General features: G+C 47.5%; 1 non-coding gene across 1 annotated transcript; it reads right to left on the reverse strand.

Moving 5' to 3' along the window:
• Positions 1-593: 593 nt before the first annotated feature.
• Positions 594-667, reverse strand: TRNAL-CAA (transfer RNA leucine (anticodon CAA)). The gene has a single exon. It is a non-coding gene; the product is annotated as a tRNA-Leu (tRNA).
• Positions 668-20,499: the final 19,832 nt, after the last annotated feature.

Raw genomic sequence — 20,499 nt, forward strand, 5'->3', positions numbered from 1 at the left:
ACGTTTTTTTTTAATGTGTTGTGCTTATCAGTGGGATAATGTTACTTAGATTAATAAATCGCTTAAAGAGAATTACTTATAAAGCAGCAGAAAAACAACCATGCCGCCGGTGGGATCCGAACCCACGACCTCCGAATATCGCGTCCGGTGCTCTTACCAACTGAGCCACGGGGACGGCTGTTCAATCTGCTGCTCTCGTGGGTATTTATGTTTATTTGGTGTACGCGAACCTTGAGAGTGTTCACCAGCACTACCGTCGATCATAGCGGCGGACGTAGCACGTCCTGTAATACCGTGAGCGTGACGTGGAACGTCATCTAACGGCGAGCGCGGAAACTGTGCGAGAACCCTCTTAGGCAATCTGTGGCATCAAGACTGCCAGAACCGAGACCCTCGTTAAGCTATTAGAAGACAAGGTAAAGTAAATGAGGGGCCCGTTTGACAAACTTATGAAGGGAGCCAACAGTCACCGAAACCAAGGTGCAGAGGGAACGTTATGTTTTTACTGTGTTGTGTTTATCAGTGGGATAATGTTACTTAGATTAATAAATCGCTTCAAAAAATAACTTATAAAGCAGCAGAAAAAACAACAATGCCACCGGTGGGATCCAAACCCACGACCTCCGAATATTGCGTCCGGTGCTCTTACCAACTGAGCTACGGCGACGGCTGTCGAATCTGCTGCTCTCGTGGGTATTTGTGTTTATTTGGTGTACGCGAACCTTGAGAGTGTCCACGAGCGCTACCCTCGATCATAGCGGCGGACGTAGCCCGTCCTGTGATACCGTGAGCGTGACATGGAACGTCATCTAATGGTGAGGACGGAAACTGTGCGAGAGCCGTCTTAAGCAACCTGTGGCATCAAGACTGCCAGAACCGAGACCCTCGTTAAGGTATTAGCAGACAAGGTAAAGTAAATGACGGGGCCGTTTGACGAACCTGTGAAGGGAGCCAACAGTCACCGAAACCAAGGTGCATAGGAGAACGTTATGTTTTTTAATGTGTTGTGCTTATAAGTGGGATAATATTGCTTAGATTAATAAATCGCTTAAAGAAAATTACTTATAAAGCAGGGGAAAAACAACCATGCCGCCGGTGGGATCCGAACCTGCGACCTCAGAATATCGCGTCTGGTGCTCTTACCAATTGAGCTACGGCGACAGCTGTCCAATCTGCTGCTCTCGTGGGTATTGATGTTTATTTGGTGTACGCGATCTCTGAGAGTGTTCACCAGCGCTACCCTCGACCATAGCGGCAGACGTAGCACGTCCTGTAATAACGCGAGCGTGAAGTGGAACGTCATCTAACGGCGAGGGCGGAAATTGTGCGAGAGCCCTCTTAACAACCTGTGGCATCAAGACTGCCATAACCGAGACCCTCGTTAAGGTATTAGCAGACAAGGTAAAGTAAATGAGGGGCCCGTCTGACAACCTTATGAAGTTAGCCAACAGTCACCGGAACCAAGGTGCATAAGGGAACGTTAATTTTTTTTAATGTGTTGTGCTTATCAGTGGGATAATGTTACTTAGATTAATAAATCGCTTAAAGAGAATTACTTATAAAGCAGCAGAAAAACAACCATGCCGCCGGTGGGATCCGAACCCACGACCTCCGAATATCGCGTCCGGTGCTCTTACCAACTGAGCCACGGCGACGGCTGTTCAATCTGCTGCTCTCGTGGGTATTTATGTTTATTTGGTGTACGCGAACCTTGAGAGTGTTCACCAGCACTACCGTCGATCATAGCGGCGGACGTAGCACGTCCTGTAATACCGTGAGCGTGACGTGGAACGTCATCTAACGGCGCGGGCGGAAACTGTGCGAGAACCCTCTTAAGCAATCTGTGGCATCAAGACTGCCAAAAACCGAGAACCTCGTTAAGCTATTAGAAGACAAGGTAAAGTAAATGAGGGGCCCGTTTGACAAACTTATGAAGGGAGCCAACAGTCACCGAAACCAAGGTGCAGAGGGAAAATTGTTTTTACTGTGTTGTGTTTATCAGTGGGATAATGTTACTTAGATTAATAAATCGCTTCAATAAAATAACTTATAAAGCAGCAGAAAAACAACCATGCCACCGGTGGGATCCGAACCCACGACCTCTGAATATCGCGTCCGGTGCTCTTACCAACTGAGCTACGGCGACGGCTGTCCAATCTGCTGCTCTCGTGGGTATTTATGTTTATTTGGTGTACGCGAACCTTGAGAGTGTCCACGAGCGCTACCCTCGATCATAGCGGCGGACGTAGCCCGTCCTGTGATACCGTGAGCGTGACATGGAACGTCATTTAACGGTGATGGCGGAAACTGTGCGAGAGCCCACTTAAGCAACCTGTGGCATCAAGACTGCCAGAACCGAGACCCTCGTTAAGGTATTAGCATACAAGGTAAAGTAAATGACGGGGCCGTTTGACGAACCAGTGAAGGGAGCCAACAGTCACCGAAAGCAAGGTGCATAGGGGAACGTTAAGTTTTTTAATGTGTTGTGCTTATCAGTGGGATAATATTACTTAGATTAATAAATCGCTTAAAGAAAATGACTTATAAAGCAGGGGAAAAACAACCATGCCGCCGGTGGGATCCGAACATACGACCTCCGAATATCACGTCCGGTGCTCTTACCAACTGAGCTACGGCGACGGCTCTCCAATCTGCTGCTCTCGTGGTTATTTATGTTTATTTGGTGTACGCGAACCTTGAGAGTGTTCACCAGCGCTACCCTCGACCATAGCGGCGGACGTAGCACGTCCTGTAATACCGCCAGCGTGACGTGGAACGTCATCTAACGGCGAGGGCGGAAACTGTGCGAGAGCCCTCTTAAGCAACCTGGGGCATCAAGACTGCCATAACCGAGACCCTCGTTAAACTATTAGCAGGCAAGGTAAAGTAAATGAGGGGCCCGTTTGACAAACTCATGAAGGGAGCCAACAGTCACTGAAACCAAGGTGCATAGGGGAACGCTATATTTTTTACTCTGTTCTGCTTATCGGTGGGATAAAATTACTTAGTATAATAAATCGCTTAAAGAAAATACTTATAAAGCAGCAGAAAAACAACCATGCCGACGGTGGGATCCGAAAATACGACCTCCGAATATCGTGTCCGGTGCTCTTACCAACTGAGCTACGGCGACGGCTCTCCAATCTGCTGCTCTCGTGGGTATTTATGTTGATTTGGTGTACGCGAACCTTGAGAGTATTCACCAGCGCTACCCTCGATCATAGCGGCGGACGTAGCCCGTCTTGTAATACCGTGAGCGTGACATGGAACGTCATCTAACGGTGACGGCGAAAACTGTGCGAGAGCCCACTTAAGCAACCTCTGGCATCAAGACTGCCAGAACCGAGACCCTCGTTAAGGTATTAGCATACAAGGTAAAGTAAATGACGGGGCCGTTTGACGAACCAGTGAAGGGAGCCAACAGTCACCGAAAGCAAGGTGCATAGGGGAAGGTTATGTTTTTAATGTATTGCGCTTATCAGTGGGATAATGTTACTTAGATTAATAAATCGCTTGAAAAAATTACTTATAAAGCACCAAAAAAACAACCATGCCGCTGGCGGGATCCGAGCTCACGACCTCCGAATATCGCGTCCGGTGCTCCTACCAACTGAGCTACGGCGACCGCTGTCCAATCTGCTGCTCTCGTGGGTATTTATGTTCATTTGGGTACGCGGACCTTCAGAGTGTTCACCAGCGCTACCCTCCACCATAGCGGCGGACGTAGCACGTCCTGTAATACCGCGAGCGTGGCGTGGAACGTCATCTAACGGCGAGGGCGGAAACTGTGCGAGAGCCCTCTTAAGCAACCTGTGGCATCAAGACTGCCAGAACCGAGACCCTCGTTAAGCTATTAGCAGACAAGGTAAAGTAAATGAGGGGCTCGTTTGACAAACTTATGAAGGGAGCAAACAGTCACGAAACAAAGGTGCATAGGGGAACGTTGTTTTTTTAATGTGTTGTGCTTATCAGTGGGATAAAGTTACTTTGATTATTAAATCGCTTAAAAAAATTGCTTATTAACCAGCAGAAAAAACAATCATGCCGCCGGTGGGATCCAAACCCACGACCTCCGAATATCGCGTCGGTTGCTCTTACCAACTGAGCTGCGGCGACGGCGGTCCAATCTGCTGCTTTCGTGAGTATTTATGTTTATTTGGTGTACACGAACCTTGAGAGTGCTACCAGCGCAACCCTCGACCTTAGCGGCGGACGTAGCACGTCCTTTAATACAGCGAGCGTGACGTGGAGCGTCATCTAACGGCGAGGGCGGAAACGGTGGGAGAGCCATCTTAAGCAGCCTGTGGCATCAAGACTGCCATAACCGAGACCCTCGTTAAACTATTAGCAGGCAAGGTAAAGTAAATGAGGGGCCCGTTTGACAAACTTATAAAGGGAGCCAACAGTCACCGAAATCAAGGTGCATAGGAAAACGTTATGTTTATTTAATGTGTTGTGCTTGTCAGTGGGATAATGTTACTTAGATTAATAAATCGCCTAAAGAAAATTACTTACGAAGCAGCAGAAAAACAACCATGCCGCCGGTGGGATCCAAACCCACGACCTCTAAATTTCGCGTCCGGTTCTCTTACCAACTTAGTTACGGCTGTCCAATCATCTGCTCTCGTGGGTATTTATGTTTATTTGGTGTACGTGAACCTTGATAGTGTTCACCTGCGCTATCCTCGACCATAGCGGCGGACGTAGCACGTCCTGTAATACCGCGAGCGTGACGTGGAACGTCATCTAACGGCGAGCGCAGAAACTGTGCGAGGGCCCTCTTAAGCAAGCTGTGGCATCAAGACTGCCAGAACCGACACCCTCGTTAAGCTATTAGCAGACAAAGTAAAGTAAATGAGGGAACCGTCTAATAAACTTATTAAGGAAGCCAACAGTCACCGAAACCAAGGTGCATAGGGGAACGTTAGGTTTTTAATGTGTTGTGCTTATCTGTGGGACAATGTTACTTAGATTTAAAAATGGCTTAAAGAAAATTACTTATAAAGCAACAGAAAAAACAGCAATGCCGTCGGTGGGATCCGAACCCACTACCTCCGAATATCGCGTCAGCTGCTCTTACCAACTGAGCTACGGCGACGGCGGTCCAATCTGCTGCTTTCGTGAGTATTTTGTTTATTAGGTGTACACGAAAATTGAGAGTGTTCACCAGCTCTACCCTCGACCATAGCGGCGGACGTAGCACGTCCAGTAATACCGCGAGTGTGACGTGGAACGTCATCTAACGGCGCTGGCGGAAACTGTGCGAGGGCCTCTTAAGAAACCTGTGGCATCAAGACTGCCAGAACCGATACCCTCGTTAATCTATTAGCAGACAAGGTATAGTAAATGAGGGGCCCGTTTGACAAACTTATGAACGGGAGCCAACAGTCACCGAAATCAATGTGCATAGGGGAACGTTATGTTTTTAATGTGTGGTGCTTATCAGTTTGATCATTTTACTTAGATTAATAAATCGCTTAAAGAAAATTGCTTATAAAGCAGCAGAAAAAAACAATGCCGTTGGTGGGATCCGAACCCACGACCTCCGAATATCGCGTCGGCTGCTCTTACCAACTGAGCTACGGCGACGGCGGCACAATCTGCTGCTTTCGTGAGTATTTATGTTTATTTGGTGTACACGAACTTTGAGAGTGTTCACCAGCGCTACCCTCGACCATAGCGGCGGACGTAGCACGTCCTGTAACACCGCGATCGTGACGTGCAAGGTCATCTAACGGCGAGGGCGGAAACTGCAAGAACCCTCTAATCAACCTGTGGCATCAAGACTGCCAGAACCGACACCCTCGTTAAGCTATTAGCAGACAAAGTAAAGTAAATGAGGGGACCGTATGATAAACTTATGAAGGGAGCCAACAGTCACCGAAACCAATGTGCATAGGGGAACATTAGGTTTTTTTAATGTGTTGTGCTTATCAGTGGGATAATGTTACTTAGATTTATAAATCGCTTAAAGAAATTTACTTATAAAGCATCAGAAAAACAGCAATACCGTCGGTGGGATCCGAACCCACGACCTCCAAATATCGCGTCCGCTGCTCTTACCAACTGAGCTACGGCGACGGCGGTCAAATCTGCTGCTTTCGCGAGTATTTATGTTTATTTGGTGTACACGAACCTTGAGAGTGTTCACCAGCGCTACCCTCGACCATAGCGCTGGACGTAGCACGTCCTGTAATACCGCGAGCGTGACTTGCAACGTCATCTAACGGTGAGGGCGGAAACTGTGCGAGGACCCTCTTAAGCAACCTCTGGCATCAAGACTGCCAGAACCGAGACTCTCGTTAAGCTATTAGCAGACAAGGTAAAGTAAATGAGGGGCCCGTTTGACAAACTTATGAAGGGAGCCAACAGTCAGCGAAGCCAAGGTGCTTTGGGGAACGTTATGTTTTTAATGTGTTGTGCTTATCAGTTTGATGATGTTACTTAGAATAATAAATCGCTTAAAGAAAATTACTTACGAAGCAGCAGAAAAAACAACCATGCCGCCGGTGGGATCCGAAACCACGACCTCCGAATATCGCGTTCGGTGCTCTTACCAACTGAGCTACGGCGACAGCTGTCCAATCTGCTGCTCTCGTGGGTATTTATCCTTTTTTGTGTACGCGAACCTTGAGAGTGTTCACCAGCGCAACCCTCCACCTTAGCGGCGGACGTAGCACGTCCTTTAATACAGCGAGCGTGACGTGGAACGTCATCTAACGGCGAGGGCGGAAACGGTGGGAGAGCCATCTTAAGCAGCCTGTGGCATCAAGACTGCCAGAACCAAGCCCCACTTTAAGCTATTAGCAGACAAGGTAAAGTAAATGAGGGGCCCGTTTGACAAACTTATAAAGGGAGCCAACAGTCACCGAAATCAAGGTGCATAGGAAAACGTTATGTTTATTTAATGTGTTGTGCTTGTCAGTGGGATAATGTTACTTAGAATAATAAATCGCCTAAAGAAAATTACTTACGAAGCAGCAGAAAAACAACCATGCCGCCGGTGGGATCCAAACCCACGACCTCTGAATTTCGCGTCCGGTTCTCTTACCAACTTAGCTACGGCTGTCCAATCATCTGCTCTCGTGGGTATTTATGTTTATTTGGTGTACGTGAACCTTGATAGTGTTCACCTGCGCTATCCTCGACCATAGCGGCGGACGTAGCACGTCCTGTAATACCGCGAGCGTGACGTGGAACGTCATCTAACGGCGTGCGCAGAAACTCTGCGGGGGCCCTCTTAAGCAAGCTGTGGCATCAAGACTGCCAGAACCGACACCCTCGTTAAGCTATTAGCAGACAAAGTAAAGTAAATGAGGGAACCGTCTAATAAACTTATTAAGGGAGCCAACAGTCACCGAAACCAAGGTACACAGGGGAACGTTAGGTTTTTAATGTGTTGTGCTTATCTGTGGGACAATGTTACTTAGATTTAAAAATCGCTTAAAGAAAATTACTTATAAAGCAACAGAAAAAACAGCAATGCCGTCGGTGGGATCCGAACCCACTACCTCTGAATATCGCGTCAGCTGCTCTTACCAACTGAGCTACGGCGACGGCGGTCCAATCTGCTGCTTTCGTGAGTATTTATGTTTATTTGGTGTACACGAAAATTGAGAGTGTTCACCAGCTCTACCCTCGACCATAGCGGCGGACGTAGCACGTCCAGTAATACCGCGAGTGTGACGTGGAACGTCATCTAACGGCGCTGGCGGAAACTGTGCGAGGGCCTCTTAAGAAACCTGTGGCATCAAGACTGCTAGAACCGATACCCTCGTTAATCTATTAGCAGACAAGGTATAGTAAATGAGGGGCCCGTTTGACAAACTTATGAACGGGAGCCAACAGTCACCGAAATCAATGTGCATAGGGGAACGTTATGTTTTTAATGTGTGGTGCTTATCAGTTTGATCATTTTACTTAGATTAATAAATCGCCTAAAGAAAATTGCTTATAAAGCAGCAGAAAAAAACAATGCCGTTGGTGGGATCCGAACCCACGACCTCCGAACATCGCGTCGGCTGCTCTTACCAACTGAGCTACGGCGACGGCGGCACAATCTGCTGCTTTCGTGAGTATTTATGTTTATTTGGTGTACACGAACTTTGAGAGTGTTCACCAGCACTACCCTCGACCATAGCGGCGGACGTAGCACGTCCTGTAACACCGCGATCGTGACGTGCAAGGTGATCTAACGGCGAGGGCGGAAACTGTGCGAGAGCCCTCTTAAGCAACCTATGGCATCAAGACTGCCAGAACCGAGACTCTCGTTAAGCTATTAGCAGACAAGGTAAAGTAAATGAGGGGCCCGTTTGACAAACTTATGAAGTGAGCCAACAGTCAGCGAAACCAAGGTGCATAGGGGAACGTTATGTTTTTAATGTGTTGTGCTTATCAGTTTGATAATGTTACTTAGATTAATAAATCGCTTAAAGAAAATTACTTACAAAGCAGCAGAAAAAAACAATGCCGTCGGAGGGATCCGAACCCACGACCTCCGAATATCGCGTCCGGTTCTCTTACCAACTGAGCTACGGCGACAGCTGTTCAATCTGCTGCTCTCGTGGGTATTTATCCTTTTTTGTGTACGCGAACCTTGAGAGTGTTCACCAGCGCAACCCTCGACCTAAGCGGCGGACGTAGCACGTCCTTTAATACAGTGAGAGTGACGTGGAACGTCATCTAACGGCGAAGGCGGAAACGGTGGGAGAGCCATATTAAGCAACCTGTGGCATCAAGACTGCCAGAACCAAGCCCCACGTTAAGCTATTAGCAGACAAGGTAAAGTAAATGAGGGGCCCGTTTGACAAACTTATAAAGGGAGCCAACAGTCACCGAAACCAAGGTGCATAGGAAAACGTTATGTTTATTTAATGTGTTGTGCTTGTCGGTGGGATAATGTTACTTAGATTAATAAATCGCCTAAAGAAAATTACGAAGCAGCAGAAAAACAACCAAGCCGCCGGTGGGATCCAAACCCACTACCTTTAAATTTCGCGTCGTGTTCTCTTACCAACTTAGCTACGGCTGTCCAATCATCTGCTCTCGTGGGTATTTATGTTTATTTGGGGTACGTGAACCTTGATAGTGTTCACCTGCGCTATCCTCGACCATAGCGGCGGACGTAGCACGTCCTGTAATACCGCGAGCGTGACGTGGAACGTCATCTAACGGCGAGCGCGGAAACTGTGCGAGGGCCCTCTTAAGCAAACTGTGGCATCAAGACTGCCAGAACCGACACCCTCGTTAAGCTATTAGCAGACAAAGTAAAGTAAATGAGGGGACCGTCTAATAAACTTATGAAGGGAGCCAACAGTCACCGAAACCAAGGTGCATAGGGGAACGTTAGGTTTTTAATGTGTTGTGCTTATCTGTGGGACAATGTTACTTAGATTTATAAATCGCTTAAAGAAAATTACTTATAAAGCAACAAAAAAACAGCAATGCCGTCGGTGGGATCCGAACCCACGACCTCCGAATATTGCGTCAGCTGCTCTTACCAACTGAGCTACGGCGACGGCGGTCCAATCTGCTGTTTTCATGAGTATTTATGTTTATTTTGGTGTACACGAAACTTGTGAGTGTTCACCAGCGCTACCCTCGACCATAGCGGCGGACGTAGCACGTCCAGTAATACCGCGAGCGTGACGTGGAACGTCATCTAACCGCGAGGGCGGAAACTGTGCGAGGGCCCTCTTAAGCAACCTGTGGCATAAAGACTGCCAGAACCGAGACCCTCGTTAAGCTATTAGCAGACAAGGTAAAGTAAATGAGGGGAACGTTTGACAAACTTATGAAGGGAGCCAACAGTCACCAAAACCAAGGTGCATAGGGGAACGTTATGTGTTTTAAAGTGTTGTGCTTGTCAGTGGGATAATGTTACTTAGATTATTAAATCGCCTAAACAAGAAATTTATGAAGCAGCAGAAAAACATCCATGCCGCCGGTGGGATCCGAACCCACGGCCTCCGAATATCGCGCCCGCTGCTCTTACCAACTGAGCTACGGCGACGGCTGTGCAATCTGCTGCTCTCGTGGGTATTTATGTTTATTTGGTGTACGCCAACCTTGAGAGTGTTCACCAGCGCTACCCTCGATCATAGCGGCGGACGTAGCACATCCTGTAATACCGCGAGCGTGGCGTGGAACGTCATCTAACGGCGAGGGCGGAAACTGCAAGAACCCTCTAATCAACCTGTGGCATCAAGACTGCCAGAACCGACACCCTCGTTAAGCTATTAGCAGACAAAGTAAAGTAAATGAGGGGACCGTATGATAAACTTATGAAGGGAGCCAACAGTCACCGAAACCAAGGTGCATAGGGGAACATTAGGTTTTTTTAATGTGTTGTGCTTATCAGTGGGATAATGTTACTTAGATTTATAAATCGCTTAAAGAAATTTACTTATAAAGCATCAGAAAAACAGCAATACCGTCGGTGGGATCCGAACCCACGACCTCCAAATATCGCGTCCGCTGCTCTTACCAACTGAGCTACGGCGACGGCGGTCAAATCTGCTGCTTTCGCGAGTATTTATGTTTATTTGGTGTACACGAACCTTGAGAGTGTTCACCAGCGCTACCATCGACCATAGCGGCGGACGTAGCACGTCCTGTAATACCGCGAGCGTGACGTGCAACGTCATCTAACGGCGAAGGCGGAAACGGTGGGAGAGCCCTCTTAAGCAACCTGTGGCATCAAGACTGCCAGAACCAAGCCCCACGTTAAGCTATTAGCAGAGAAGGTATAGTAAATGAGGGGCCCGTTTGACAAACTTATGAAGGGAGCCAACAGTCACCGAAACCAATGTGCATAGGAGAACGTTATGTTTTTAATGTGTGGTGCTAATCAGTTTGATAATGTTACTTAGATTAATAAATCGCTTAAAAATTGCTTATAAAGCAGCAGAAAAAAAAGAATGCCGTTGGTGGGATCCGAACCCACGACCCGCGAATATCGCGTCCGGTGCTCTTACCAACTGAGCTACGGCGACGGCTGTCCAATCTGCTGCTCTTGTGGGAAATTATGTTTATTTGGTGTACATGAACCTTCAGAGTGTTCACCAGCGCTACCCTCGGCCATAGCGGCAGACGTAGCACCTCCTTTAATACAGCGAGCGTGAGGCGGAACGTCATTTTACGGCGAGGGCGGAAACTGTGCGAGAGCCCTCTTAAGCAACCTGTGGCATCAAGACTGCTAGAACTGAGACCCTCGTTAAGCTATTAGCAGACAAGGTAAAGTAAATGAGGGGCCCGTTTGACAAACTTATGAAGGGAGCAAACAGTCACCGAAACAAAGGTGCATAGGGGAACGCTGTTTTTTTAATGTGTTGTGCTTATCAGTGGGATAAAGTTACTTAGATTAATAAATCGCTTAAAGAAAATTGCTTATTAAGCAGCAGAAAAAACAACCATGCCGCCGGTGGGATCCAAACCCAGGACCTCCGAATATCGCGTCGGCTGCTCTTACGAACTGAGCTACGGCGACGGCGGTCCAATCTGCTGCTTTCGTGAGTATTTATGTTTATTTGGTGTACACGAAAATTGAGTGTTCACCAGCGCTACCCTCGACCATAGCGGCGGACGTAGCACGTCCAGAAATACCGCGAGCGTGACGTGGAACGTCATCTAACGGCGAGGGCGGAAACTGTGCGAGGGCCCTCTTAAGCAACCTGTGGCATCAAGACTGCCAGAACCGAGACCCTCATTAAGCTATTAGCAGAGAAGGTATAGTAAATGAGGGGCCCGTTTGACAAACTTATAGAGGGAGCCAACAGTCACCGAAATCAAGGTGCATAGGAAAACGTTATGTTTATTTAATGTGTTGTGCTTGTCAGTGGGATAATGTTACTTAGATTAATAAATCGCCTAAAGAAAATTACTTACGAAGCAGCAGAAAAACAACCATGCCGCCGGTGGGATCCAAACCCACGACCTCTAAATTTCGCGTCCGGTTCTCTTACCAACTTAGCTGCGGCTGTCCAATCATCTGCTCTGGTGGGAATTTATGTTTATTTGGTGTACGTGAACCTTGATAGTGTTCACCTGCGCTATCCTCGACCATAGCGGCGGACGTAGCACGTCCTGTAATACCGCGAGCGTGACGTGGAACGTCATCTAACGGCGAGCGCAGAAACTGTGCGAGGGCCCTCTTAAGCAAGCTGTGGCATCAAGACTGCCAGAACCGACACCCTCGTTAAGCTATTAGCAGACAAAGTAAAGTAAATGAGGGAACCGTCTAATAAACTTATTAAGGGAGCCAACAGTCACCGAAACCAAGGTGCATAGGGGAACGTTAGGTTTTTAATGTGTTGTGCTTATCTGCGTTACAATGTTACTTAGATTTAAAAATCGCTTAAAGAAAATTACTTATAAAGCAACAGAAAAAACAGCAATGCCGTCGGCGGGATCTCAACCCACTACCTCCGAATATCGCGTCAGCTGCTCTTACCAACTGAGCTACGGCGACGGCGGTCCAATCTGCTGCTTTCGTGAGTATTTATGTTTATTTGGTGTACACGAAAATTGAGAGTGTTCACCAGCTCTACCCTCGACCATAGCGGCGGACGTAGCACGTCCAGTAATACCGCGAGTGTGACGTGGAACGTCATCTAACGGCGCTGGCGGAAACTGTGCGAGGGCCTCTTTAGAAACCTGTGGCATCAAGACTGCCAGAACCGATACCCTCGTTAATCTATTAGCAGACAAGGTATAGTAAATGAGGGGCCCGTTTGACAAACTTATGAACGGGAGCCAACAGTCACCGAAATCAATGTGCATAGGGGAACGTTACGTTTTTTTAATGTGTGGTGCTTATCAGTTTGATCATTTTACTTAGAATGATAAATCGCTTAAAGAAAATTGCTTATAAACCAGCAGAAAAAAAACAATGCAGTTGGTGGGATCCGAACCCACGACCTCCGAATATCGCGTCCGCTGCTCTTACCAACTGAGCTACGGCGACGGCGGTCAAATCTGCTGCTTTCGCGAGTATTTATGTTTATTTGGTGTACACGAACCTTGAGAGTGTTCACCAGCGCTACCATCGACCATAGCGGCGGACGTAGCACGTCCTGTAATACCGCGAGCGTGACGTGCAACGTCATCTAACGGCGAGGGCGGAAACTGTGCGAGGACCCTCTTAAGCATCCTCTGGCATCAAGACTGCCAGAACCGAGACTCTCGTTAAGCTATTTGCAGACAAGGTAAAGTAAATGAGGGGCCCGTTTGACAAACTTATGAAGGGAGCCAACAGTCACCGAAACCAATGTGCATAGGAGAACGTTATGTTTTTAATGTGTGGTGCTAATCAGTTTGATAATGTTACTTAGATTAATAAATCGCTTAAAAATTGCTTATAAAGCAGCAGAAAAAAAAGAATGCCGTTGGTGGGATCCGAACCCACGACCCGCGAATATCGCGTTCGGTGCTCTTACAAACTGAGCTACGGCGACAGCTGTCCAATCTGCTGCTCTCGTGGGTATTTATCCTTTTTTGTGTACGCGAACCTTGAGAGTGTTCACCAGCGCAACCCTCCACCTTAGCGGCGGACGTAGCACGTCCTTTAATACAGCGAGCGTGACGTAGAACGTCATCTAACGGCGAGGGCGGAAACGGTGGGAGAGCCATCTTAAGCAGCCTGTGGCATCAAGACTGCCAGAACCAAGCCCCACTTTAAGCTGTTAGCAGACAAGGTAAAGTAAATGAGGGGCGCGTTTGACAAACTTATAAAGGGAGCCAACAGTCACCGAAATCAAGGTGCATAGGAAAACGTTATGTTTATTTAATGTGTTGTGCTTGTCAGTGGGATAATGTTACTTAGATTAATAAATCGCCTAAAGAAAATTACTTACGAAGCAGCAGAAAAACAACCATGCCGCCGGTGGGATCCAAACCCACGACCTCTAAATTTCGCGTCCGGTTCTTTTACCAACTTGGCTACGGCTGTCCAATCATCTGCTCTCGTGGGTATTTATGTTTATTTGGTGTACGTGAACCTTGATAGTGTTCACGTGCGCTATCCTCGACCATAGCGGCGGACGTAGCACGTCCTGTAATATCGCGAGCGTGACGTGGAACGTCATCTAACGGCGAGCGCGAAAACTGTGCGAGGGCCCTCTTAAGCAAACTGTGGCATCAAGACTGCCAGAACCGACACCCTCGTTAAGCTATTAGCAGACAAAGTAAAGTAAATGAGGGGACCGTCTAATAAACTTATGAAGGGAGCCAACAGTCACCGAAACCAAGGTGCATAGGGGAACGTTAGGTTTTTAATGTGTTGTGCTTATCTGTGGGACAATGTTACTTAGATTTATAAATCGCTTAAAGAAAATTACTTATAAAGCAACAGAAAAAACAGCAATGCCGTCGGTGGGATCCGAACCCACGACCTCCGAATATTGCGTCAGCTGCTCTTACCAACTGAGCTACGGCGACGGCGGTCCAATCTGTTGTTTTCATGAGTATTTATGTTTATTTTGGTGTACACGAAACTTGTGAGTGTTCACCAGCGCTACCCTCGACCATAGCGGCGGACGTAGCACGTCCAGTAATACCGCGAGCGTGACGTGGAACGTCATCTAACGGCGAGGGCGGAAACTGTGCGAGGGCCCTCTTAAGCAACCTGTGGCATAAAGACTGCCAGAACCGAGACCCTCGTTAAGCTATTAGCAGACAAGGTAAAGTAAATGAGGGGAACGTTTACAAACTTATGAAGGGAGCCAACAGTCACCAAAACCAAGGTGCATAGGGGAACGTTATGTGTTTTAAAGTGTTGTGCTTGTCAGTGGGATAATGTTACTTAGATTATTAAATCGCCTAAACAAGAAATTTATGAAGCAGCAGAAAAACATCCATGCCGCCGGTGGGATCCGAACCCACGGCCTCCGAATATCGCGCCCGCTGCTCTTACCAACTGAGCTACGGCGACGGCTGTCCAATCTGCTGCTCTCGTGGGAATTTATGTTTATTTGGTGTACGCCAACCTTGAGAGTGTTCACCAGCGCTACCCTCGATCATAGCGGCGGACGTAGCACATCCTGTAATACCGCGAGCGTGGCGTGGAACGTCATCTAACGGCGAGGGTGACAACTGCAAGAACCCTCTAATCAACCTGTGGCATCAAGACTGCCAGAACCGACACCCTCGTTAAGCTATTAGCAGACAAAGTAAAGTAAATGAGGGGACCGTATGATAAACTTATGAAGGGAGCCAACAGTCACCGAAACCAAGGTGCATAGGGGAACATTAGGTTTTTTTAATGTGTTGTGCTTATCAGTGGGATAATGTTACTTAGATTTATAAATCGGTTAAAGAAATTTACTTATAAAGCATCAGAAAAACAGCAATACCGTCGGTGGGATCCGAACCCACGACCTCCAAATATCGCGTCCGCTGCTCTTACCAACTGAGCTACGGCGACGGCGGTCAAATCTGCTGCTTTCGCGAGTATTTATGTTTATTTGGTGTACACGAACCTTGAGAGTGTTCACCAGCGCTACCATCGACCATAGCGGCGGACGTAGCACGTCCTGTAATACCGCGAGCGTGACGTGCAACGTCATCTAACGGCGAGGGCGGAAACTGTGCGAGGACCCTCTTAAGCAACCTCTGGCATCAAGACTGCCAGAACCGAGACTCTCGTTAAGCTATTAGCAGACAAGGTAAAGTAAATGAGGGGCCCGTTTGACAAACTTATAAAGGGAGCCAACAGTAACCGAAACCAAGGTGCATAGGAAAACGCTATGTTTTTTAATGTGTTGTGCTTGTCAGTGCGATAATGTTACTTAGATTAATAAATCGCCTAAAGAAAATTACTTACGAAGCAGCAGAAAAACAACCATGCCTCCGGTGGGATCCAAACCCACGACCTCTAAATTTCGCGTCCGGTTCTCTTACCAACTTAGCTACGGCTGTCCAATCATCTGCTCTCGTCGGTATTTATGTTTATTTGGTGTACGTGAACCTTGATAGTGTTCACCTGCGCTATCCTCGACCATAGCGGCGGACGTAGCACGTCCTGTAATACCGCGAGCGTGACGTGGAACGTCATCTAACGGCGAGCGCAGAAACTGTGCGAGGGCCCTCTTAAGCAAGCTGTGGCATCAAGACTGCCAGAACCGACACCCTCGTTAAGCTATTAGCAGACAAAGTAAAGTAAATGAGGGAACCGTCTAATAAACTTATTAAGGGAGCCAACAGTCACCGAAACCAAGGTGCATAGGGGAACGTAAGGTTTTTATTGTGTTGTGATTATCTGTGGGACAATGTTACATAGATTTAAAAATCGCTTAAAAATTTACTTACAAAGCAGCAGAAAAACAACCATGCCGCCGGTGGGATCCGAACCCACGACCTCCGAATATCGCGTCCGGTGCTCTTACCAACTGAGCTACGGCGACGGCGGTCCAATCTGCTGCTTTCGTGAGTATTTATGTTTATTTGGTGTACACGAAAATTGAGTGTTCACCAGCGCTACCCTCGACCATAGCGGCGGACGTAGCACGTCCAGTAATACCGCGAGCGTGACGTGGAACGTCATCTAACGGCGAGGGCGAAAACTGTGCGAGGGCCCTCTTAAGCAACCTGTGGCATCAAGACTGCCAGAACCTAGACCCTCATTAAGCTATTAGCAGAGAAGGTATAGTAAATGAGGGGCCCGTTTGACAAACTTATGAAGGGAGCCAACAGTCACCGAAACCAATGTGCATAGGAGAACGTTATGTTTTTAATGTGTGGTGCTAATCAGTTTGATAATGTTACTTAGATTAATAAATCGCTTAAAAAAATTGCTTATAAAGCAGCAGAAAAAAAAGAATGCCGTTGGTGGGATCCGAACCCACGACCTCCGAATATCGCGTCGGCTGCTCTTACCAACTGAGCTACGGCGACGGCGGTCCAATCTGCTGCTTTCGTGAGTATTTATGTTTATTTGGTGTACACGAACCTTGAGAGTGTTCACCAGCGCTACCATCGACCATAGCGGCGGACGTAGCACGTCCTTTAATACAGAGAGCGTGACGCGGAACGTCATTTCACGGCGAGAGCGGAAACTGTACGAGAGCCCTCTTAAGCAACCTGTGGCATCAAGACTGCCAGAACCGAGACCCTCGTTAAGCTATTAGCAGACAAGGTAAAGTAAATGAGGGGCCCGTTTGACAAACTTATGAAGGGAACAAACAGTCACCGAAACAAAGGTGCATAGGGGAACGTTGTTTTTTTAATGTGTTGTGCTTATCAGTGGGATAAAGTTACTTAGATTAATAAATCGCTTAAAGAAAATTGCTTATTAAGCAGCAGAAAAAACAACCATGCCGCCGGTGGGATCCAAAACCAGGACCTCCGAATATCGCGTCGGCTGCTCTTACCAACTGAGCTACGGTAACGGCGGTCCAATCTGCTGCTTTCGTGAGTATTTATGTTTATTTGGTGTACACGAAAATTGAGTGTTCACCAGAGCTACCCTCGACCATAGCGGCGGACGTAGCACGTCCTGTAATACCGCAAGTTAAATGTGGAACGTCATCTAACAGCGAGGGCGGAAACTGTGCGAGGGCCGTCTTAAGCAACCTGTGGCATAAAGACTGCCAGAACCGAGACCCTCGTTAAGCTATTAGCAGACAAGGTAAAGTAAATGAGAGGAACGTTTGACAAACTTATGAAGGGAGCCAACAGTCACCGAAACCAAGGTGCATAGGGGAACGTTATGTTTTTTTAAAGTGTTGTGCTTGTCAGTGGGATAATGTTACTTAGATTATTAAATCGCCTAAACAAGAAATTTATGAAGCAGCAGAAAAAACATCCATGCCGCAGGGTGGGATCCGAACCCACGACCTACGAATATCGCGTCCGCTGCTCTTACCAACCGAGCTACGGTGACGGCGGTTAAATCTGCTGCTCTTGTGAGTATTTATGTTTATTTTGTGTACGCGAACATTGAGAGGTTTCACCAGCGCTAACCTCGACCATAGCGGCGGACGTAGCACGTCCTGTAATACCGAGAGTGTGACGTGGAATGTCATCTAACGGCGAGGGCGGAAACTGTGCGAAGGCCCTCTTAAGCAACCTGTGGCATCAAGACTACCAGAACCGAGACCCTCGTTAAGCTATTAGCAGACAAGGTAAAGTAAACGAGGGGCCCGTTTGACAAACTTATGAAGGGAGCCAACAGTCACCGAAACCAAGGTGCATAGGGGAACGTTACGTTTTTTTAATGTGTTGTGCTTATCAGTGGGATAATGTTACTTACATTAATAAATCGCTTAAAAAATTACTTTAAAGCAGCAGAAAAACAACCATGCCGCCGGAGGGATCTGAACCCACGGCCTCCGAATATCGCGTCCGTTGCTCTTACCAACTGAGCTACGGCGATGGCTGTCCAATCTGCTGCTCTCGTGGGTATTTATGTTTATTTGGTGTACGCCAACCTTGAGAGCGTTCACCAGCACTAACCTCGATCATAGCGGCGGACGTAGCACGTCCTGTAATACCGCGAGCGTGGCGTGGAACGTCATCTAACGGCGAGGGCGGAAACTGCAAGAATCCTCTAATCAACCTGTGGCATCAAGACTGCCAGAACCGACACCCTCGTTAAGCTATTAGCAGACAAAGTAAAGTAAATGAGGGGACCGTCTGATAAACTTATGAAGGGAGCCAACAGTCACCGAAACCAAGGTGCATAGGGGAACATTAGGTTTTTTTAATGTGTTGTGCTTATCAGTGGGATAATGTTACTTAGATTTATAAATCGCTTAAAGAAAATTACGTATAAAGCATCAAGAAAACAGCAATACCGTCGGTGAGATCCGAACCCACGACCTCCGAATATCGCGTCCGCTGCTCTTACCAACGGTACTACGGCGGCGGTCCAATCTGCTGCTTTCGTGAGTATTTATGTTTATTTTGGTGTACATGAAACTTGTGAGTGTTCACCAGGGCTACCCTCGACCATAGCAGCGGACGTAGCACGTCCTTTAATACAGAGAGCGTGACGCGGAACGTCATTTTACGGCGAGGGCGGAAACTGTGCGAGAGCCCTCTTAAGCAACCTGTGGCATCAAGACTGCCAGAACCGAGACCCTCGTTAAGCTATTAGCAGACAAGGTAAAGTAAATGAGGGGCTCGTTTGACAAACTTATGAAGGGAGCAAACAGTCACGAAACAAAGATGCATAGGGGAACGTTGTTTTTTTAATGTGTTGTGCTTATCAGTGGGATAAAGTTACTTAGATTAATAAATCGCTTAAAAAAATTGCTTATTAACCAGCAGAAAAAACAACCATGCCGCCGGTGGGATCCAAACCCACGACCTCCGAATATCGCGTCGGTTGCTCTTACCAACTGAGCTGCGGCGACGGCGGTCCAATCTGCTGCTTTCGTGAGTATTTATGTTTATTTGGTGTACACGAACCTTGAGAGTACTCACCAGCGCAACCCTCGACCTTAGCGGCGGACGTAGCACGTCCTTTAATACAGCGAGCGTGACGTGGAACGTCATCTAACGGCGAGGGCGGAAACGGTGGGAGAGCCATCTTAAGCAGCCTGTGGCATCAAGACTGCCAGAACCAAGCCCCACTTTAAGCTATTAGCAGACAAGGTAAAGTAAATGAGGGGCCCGTTTGACAAACTTATAAAGGGAGCCAACAGTAACCGAAACCAAGGTGCATAGGAAAACGCTATGTTTTTTAATGTGTTGTGCTTGTCAGTGCGATAATGTTACTTAGATTAATAAATCGCCTAAAGAAAATTACTTACGAAGCAGCAGAAAAACAACCAAGCCGCCGGTGGGATCCAAACCCACGACCTCTAAATTTCGCGTCCGGTTCTCTTACCAACTTAGCTACGGCTGTCCAATCATCTGCTCTCGTCGGTATTTATGTTTATTTGGTGTACGTGAACCTTGATAGTGTTCACCTGCGCTATCCTCGACCATAGCGGCGGACGTAGCACGTCCTGTAATACCGCGAGCGTGACGTGGAACGTCATCTAACGGCGAGCGCAGAAACTGTGCGAGGGCCCTCTTAAGCAAGCTGTGGCATCAAGACTGCCAGAACCGACACCCTCGTTAAGCTATTAGCAGACAAAGTAAAGTAAATGAGGGAACCGTCTAATAAACTTATTAAGGAAGCCAACAGTCACCGAAACCAAGGTGCATAGGGGAACGTAAGGTTTTTATTGTGTTGTGATTATCTGTGGGACAATGTTACATAGATTTAAAAATCGCTTAAAGAAAATTACTTATAAAGCAACAGAAAAAACAACAATGCCGTCGGTGGGATCCGAACCCACTACCTCCGAATATCGCGTCAGCTGCTCTTACCAACTGAGCTACGGCGACGGCGGTCCAATCTGCTGCTTTCGTGAGTATTTATGTTTATTTGGTGTACACGAAAATTGAGAGTGTTCACCAGCTCTACCCTCGACCATAGCGGCGGACGTAGCACGTCCAGTAATACCGCGAGTGTGACGTGGAACGTCATCTAACGGCGCTGGCGGAAACTGT

This window comes from Amblyomma americanum, chromosome 1, assembly GCF_052857255.1.
Source record: "Amblyomma americanum isolate KBUSLIRL-KWMA chromosome 1, ASM5285725v1, whole genome shotgun sequence".
Lineage (NCBI taxonomy): Eukaryota > Metazoa > Arthropoda > Arachnida > Ixodida > Ixodidae > Amblyomma > Amblyomma americanum.